General features: G+C 35.5%; 2 pseudogenes; both read left to right on the top strand.

Moving 5' to 3' along the window:
• The first annotated feature begins 471 nt into the window (after positions 1–471).
• Positions 472–878, top strand: LOC141516266 (U1 small nuclear ribonucleoprotein C-like; annotated as a pseudogene).
• Positions 879–5,600: 4,722 nt separating this feature from the next.
• On the top strand, positions 5,601–6,548 carry LOC141516267 (JNK1/MAPK8-associated membrane protein-like; annotated as a pseudogene).
• Positions 6,549–6,760: the final 212 nt, after the last annotated feature.

A 6,760-nucleotide genomic window follows, 5' to 3' on the forward strand; every position in this document is an offset into this window, starting at 1 on the left:
AAAGTTTCACTTTTTTCTTCTTTTATTAGTTTGCTTAAATTAGGATATCCCCCTTTAAAGAAGTAAAGAGACATTAACCTCTGATGCCCTTTATAAGATGTAATTTGATAATTAAATTTACATAACTTTGGCAGTTCCTGTGAGGGAAGGTAGGTCTCAGTCGACGCCCTGCCCACCCAGAGTGCGCTAGGTGCGGTGGCTGTCATCTGGGTTTGGTCGGCTTTGTGCCCCCCTTCTCTCTGTGCTCCCCCTGCCCTCCCAGGTGGACTCCGCGGACAACGGACATTGGCGGCGCGGTGCTCCCAGACTTGGCTGGCAGGGATACTGGTCATCTTTCTAAGATCGCTGCTGAGTATCTAACTGAAGAGCTAGAGCCTCTTTTATCAGCAGCATTCCAGAGTTACCTTATATGTGAAGAGGGGGAGGAACCTAGCCAGTCTCTTCTGAAGATACCTTGGACAACACTGCAACATGCCCAAGTTTTATTGTGATTTCTGTGATACGTATCTTACTCATGATTCTCCATCTGTGAGGAAGACACACTGCAGTGGGAGGAAGCATAAAGAAAATGTGAGAGACTATTACCAAAAATGAATGGAAGAGCAAGCCCAGAGCCTGATTGATAAAACAGCCACTGCATTTCAACAAGGGAAGAATTCCACCTAACCTCTTCCTTCTCTGCTCCTCCACTAGGAGGGACTATGATCCCACCACCTCACCCTAGCATGATGGGGCCCCCTCCTCCTGGAATGATGCCTGTAGGGCCACCTCCTGGTATGAGGATGCCCATGGGAAGCCACATGACTATGATGCCTGGTCCTCCAATGATGAGGCCCCTTCCTCATCCTATGATGGTGCCTACGCGCCCAGACAGATAAAATAAGAAAAATGTGATGAAAACCATTCCTCAGTTTTCTACTTTTTGTTCTCTTTCACCAGAACATCATGGTGCTGGATCTCAGACATGTTTTTTTTTTTTTTTTTTGCCTCTTCCCCTTTTAAAACACTGACACTCTTATATCACCTTCACTTTCCCATGATTCCCCTTCTCCCCTCAGTATCCCTCCCCTGTGATAAATAAGCACAGTGAAAAGTCAACACATTGGACATATCTAAAAATTACTCCTTGTTCTTTACCTATAATTTAACACCTCTGCCAAAGGAAAGGAAACATTTTACCAGTCCTCTGAAGTCACAGTTGCATAAGCATTGAACAGAGTTTTGAAGTCTCAGTGTTGTGCTCCTTTATATTGTGATGATTGTGTAAATTGTTTCCTTGTTTCTGCTTCCTTTCCTTCTACAATTAGTACATACAAGGTTTTGCAAATTGATCTAGATGTCTTCATTTCTTAGAGCACACGATATCCCATTGCTTTCATATCTTGTATGTTCATTTGCTGTTTCTCAATTGATGAGTATTGTTGCTTGCAGTTCTTTGCTACTCCAAAAATTGCTGCTATAAATATTTTTGTTTATATGGGACCTTTCCCTCTATCTTTGCTCTCCTCGGGTTCTGTGCCCATGGTGGTATCACTGAGTCAAAGATCTGTGTGTTTTAGTGACTTAGAGTAATTCCAAACCATTTTCAGAGCTGTTGGATAAATGCACAGCTCCACCAAAAGTTCATTAGTGTGCCTGCCTTTCCACAGGCCCTCTGACATCCGACCATTTTCATCTTTTGCCATTTTTCTCAAATCTTATCAGTATAAAGTGAAGCTTCAGAATCATTTTATTTTGCATTCTATTTTGAGAGCTTTTTGTCATGATTGTTAATAGCTTGCAGTTTGTTTTGTTTTGTTTTGTTTTTTTGCAAACTGCCCCAGGGGTAGTTTCCAAATATGTAAGAAGACTTCCCACTTTCTGACAATGAAGAAACGATTTGAAAGGAAGAGTGGGGCAGAAATGCAGCTTATATTTGTATTGTGATGTATAAAAATAAAAGTATTGACTGTTTTAGTATTTAAAAAAATTACATAACTTTGTTCTTGAACATCCCTTTGTCTAGAAAAAAAAAAAGGAAAAAATGAGCCAAATGTACCCAAGGTGATTTTCATAGGCTGAAAGGTATTTAACTAGAGTAAAAAAATGTGATGCGTTGTGACTAATCATGTGAAGATATTCCTGAATACTCCAATCCCATGACAATATTTGGGTGCCTTGAAGATGAAGAACTACCTGGCTTCTTTTGTTCATGAAGTGATTCAGATCTAATATTAGGACTTCTTTGAAAAATTCAGTCTTACTGTGTCTTGCTCCTGTTCTATGATGTCAGGGAAGTGAAAAGATTTATAGCTCCCTGTTTGTGTTCTCTATGTGACTAGTAATATATTTTGCTTGTAATCTCTATAAAAGCAACAAGAAAAATAGCTGGTGTTCCCCCCCTTTTTTGTTGTTCTATTGTAAATAAAATGATGTTACTCAATTTGAGCTTGCAACAAGTAATAGAGAGCATTAGAAATTTAAAAAATGAATACCAACTTTATTAAATATAAAAGTTTTGCACCAAATAAACCTAATACAATCAAGATTTGAAGGAATAAAGATAACTGGAAAAAAGTTTTCTGATAGTGTTTCTGATGAAGAACTCATTTCTAAATATATAAAAAACTGACCTGAATTTATAAGAATACAAAATATTCTCCAGTTGATAAATGGTCAAAGGATAAGTCCAGACAATTGTAAGATCAAGAAATTAACACTATATAAATCATATGAAAAACAAATGCACAAAATCCTTTTTTGAGGGCCAGCTCCTGGGAGCGATTTACATATAGCTTTGGTGACTTTTTCCAGCAGAGGTATGTATGCATTCTTCCTCATTAAATGGATCTGTTGGCTCTCCAGTGAACCCTGATGTGGGACAATCTGTGGCTCCGGAGGTGTGTGTAAAAAGTTTTTCTGGCTCCGGAGGTGTGTGTAAAAAGTTTTTCTGATAAGGAAGTCTGTGGTTTTCTAAGAATAAATATTGTAAATTTACCCAGGAAATTGTGAAAGTCTCCTTTAACTGGTCATTCCTGAGAAAAGATTTGTTATAAAAAGTTTGAGTTTCTGAAAATAAATCAGTAGAGTTTGTATCACAGCCTTGTATATATGTCTCTATTTTACCTGACTCTCACAAGTCAATGTCCAGACACACACCAGAGCTATCGTGGGTGATAATCATTATTGCTTAAAAAATGTAAGTTAAAACAACTCTGTTGTACCATCTCACACCTATCATATTGACTAAAATGACAAAAAAAGGAAAATCATCAATATTAGAGAGAGTATGGGGAAAACTGGTACACCAATGCAAAACTATCAGAGCTATCATATGTTCCGAACAATCTGGAGAGTAATTTGAAACTTTGTCCAAAGGGCAAACTATGCATACCCTTTTATTCAGTAATATCATTTGTAGGTTTATATCCTGAGGAAATTATTTTTTTAAAAAAATGGAAAGACACACATGTCTTAAAACATTTATAGCATCTCATCTGTATTGACAAAGAATAGAAATTGAGAAAATACTCATCAATTGCCTGTGACTGAACAAATGAAGTACTATTGATATTTAAGAAACGAGTAAATGTACTCTAAAAGAACCTGGAAAGCATTGCATGAGCTGATGATGAGTGAAGGGAATAAAGACAGGAGAACATTATAAACAAGAACAGCAACATTGTGAGATGGTCCTCTATGATGGATACAGCTTCTATCAGCATTCCAGGGAACAAGATACTGACACCTGTAATGGAAAATATTATAAACCTTCACAGTAAAAAACTATGAAGTCTTGATTCAGAGCAAATGTTCACTAGTTAAAATACCTTTTATATTTTTTCTTTCTATCTCATGGTTCTTAGTTATAATTTAGTTCTAACAACTTTATAATGACAAATTTTGAAGTACGTTAAACACAGTTATTTATGTACAACTTATATCATTTTGTTTGCTGCCATGTGGAGGATGGAGAAAAGGGAGAGCGGTAAAAAAATATGGTAATTAAAAGTTTGCAAAAGGAATCATGTAGCAAAAATATTATGTTTTTAAGAAAAGTGATTGATTATTATAGTATTCAGACAGTATTACCATTATATTTAAGAATATTTTTGATTTGATTCTAATACTTTCCATATTTTCTCTTTCCTCCTATAGAATTGGAATTCTTTAAGAATAGTGTATTTAATTTTTCTATATGCATGCATAGTACTTTTCACATAAAAATGTTTAATAATGTTATTTTTTAATTAATATATTAATTACATCCATTAATTCTTGGATGTAATTAAATCCCTTTAAATGGTCCTCACTAAAACGGGTTTTCTAAACCTAAAAATAGAAAGAACAGCTTATACCAGGATTGTATTTAGGGAGTCAGTATGGAGGCATTCCTGGAAAAAATTTTAAAAATATATAAAGGAAACAAAATTTGATAGATTCAGAAATGAAATGAGTTTTTAAAATAAAATGTGTATACATAAAATTTATTTTCCTAAGTCTTTATATTTTTAGTCACAGAAGAATTATAAATATCACAATCATACTAAATGTCTTCCTCACCCCCATCCACATACAATTTATTTAGTGATCTTTTTAAATAAAAAGAAATATTTATAAGCATCACTTAAAAAAAACAAAAAAAGGAAACTTAACTTTTTCTCAATTCTTTGTTCTTCCCCTTTCTATGATATGACATTTGTAATGTTCTGTTATGCATGCATGAAGACTTGATCTGGTAATGAAAATCTGAATCCACCTTTACAGATGTAATATTAAGCATTGTTGAATAAAAACAGCAACCCATATGATAGGTATTAAACAGCAGAAAATTAGAGATATTAAGAACCCTTTTGCCATTTTATTACTGTGCACCCAGAAAGTCAGTCCCTCTCGTACCATTCTTACTAGTTCAACATTCTTTTTTCAATACACTAAGGTCCTTAATACATTACTCTATATCAGATGGTTCTAGCAGTCAGAAAAGTGAAGCAAGAATTTAATTGGAGACTATATTTCCTTTCTCCTTAGTGAATAGAACTGAGTTGCTTTGAAAAAAAATTACCTTTCATATAGTAAGAGGAAATAGGGATATATTTGTTATCTCTATATAACCTATTTTCAGTTGTAGTTTGTAAAAGTGGAAAGGGATTTGAAACAGGTGGGAGTCAGAAGAAGCGAGAGAAAAGTGCTTTGTGGGCTTGATTCTACCTGGACCTGAGCTTTTCATCCAAAAAATATTTCTTGGTTATACATTCTATGGTTATTACAAGTCATTTTAGTATAATATAATGTTGTATTTAAGAAAATCAGAACATTAGAGCTGGAGGATACTGTAGGGAGTTGAGAGACAATTTAACATTTTCCAGACTGAGTAAAATTGAATAAACATACTATGAAAGAGATAAAATTTAAATGGAATCCTACTGTCAGTCAGCCACAGAGTTGTGACAATATGACTAATCTTAGGTTGTGTTAAATTATTATATGGACAAAATTATTACCTATATTACATTTTGGCTTTCAGAGCTAATAGTTGAGGAGAAGAGGTATCAAACATTCCCTTGTATGGATAAAAATGTAATTAGAAAATATTTAACAAAATAAATACAACACCTCTATCCAGAAGGCCAATGGCTATTGATACTCAACCAGCATGCCTTGGACTTTATTGTGGGAAGACATTGATATATAAAAATGATTCAATGGAGATATATGGAGAATGTGGGGTGTGCCCAAGAGGACAGAGAACGAATACTCAGAAATTTTGTCAGCCATGTACAGAGTCCCCAGAACTTTATGACTGGCTCAACCTTGGCTTTATGGCCCTGTTTCCTCTTGTTCTCCATTGATTCTTAATTGAGTGATATTCGGGCAAAAAGAGTTCTAATGCATTATTTCAGCATGTGACTGCCTTATTTAAATGCAGTGTGGCAGCTATTGTTACATTACTTGTGAGTGATCCAGTTGGTGTTTTGAAAATTCGTTCTTGTGGAGTCTTGATGCTTTCTGACTGGTATACAATGCTCTACAACCCAAATCCTGATTATATTACCACAATACACTATTCTCATGAAGCTGTTTACCCATTATATACCATTGTATTTATCTATTATGCCTTCTGCTTGGTATTTATGATGCTGCTCTGACCACTTCTGGTAAAGAAGACTGCCTGTGGCTTAGGGAAGTCTGATCGATTTAAGAGTATTTATGCAGCAGTTTACTTCTTCCCAATTTTAACTGTCATTCAAGCAGTTGGAGGAGGCCTTCTGTATTACACCTTTCCTTATATTGTATTAGTGTTGTCCTTGGATACCCTGGCTGTATACATGTCTGCTTCAGAAATAGAGTCCTTCAAAGATCTTCTTCTCAGAAAGAAAAGGCTTATTATTCTCTTCAGCCACTGGTCACTTCATGCCTATGGAATAATCTCCATCTCCAGAGTAGATAAACTAGAGCCAGACTTGCCACTCTTGGCTTTGGTACCAGCCCCTGCACTTTTTTATATACTTACAGCAAAGTATACTGAACCTTCTCGGATACTATCAGAAGGAGCCAATGGACATTAAATAAAATGCAATATGTGCCAATAAACCCCAAAAAACATTCTTGAGAAAAAAAAGCTGGGCAATCAAATGCACATGTGTGAATATGCTGCTTTATGGTGCTATGTCGCACTGTCTTCCAGAGCCGATACCACCTGATTTCCAGCAAACCTTGTGGACTAGACTTCAAAATTGCCAAGCAAGCATCCAAGTGATATCTGGAAGAATTACACTAA

The sequence above is a fragment of the Macrotis lagotis genome, chromosome 3 (assembly GCF_037893015.1).
Source record: "Macrotis lagotis isolate mMagLag1 chromosome 3, bilby.v1.9.chrom.fasta, whole genome shotgun sequence".
Classification (NCBI taxonomy): Eukaryota; Metazoa; Chordata; class Mammalia; order Peramelemorphia; family Peramelidae; genus Macrotis; species Macrotis lagotis.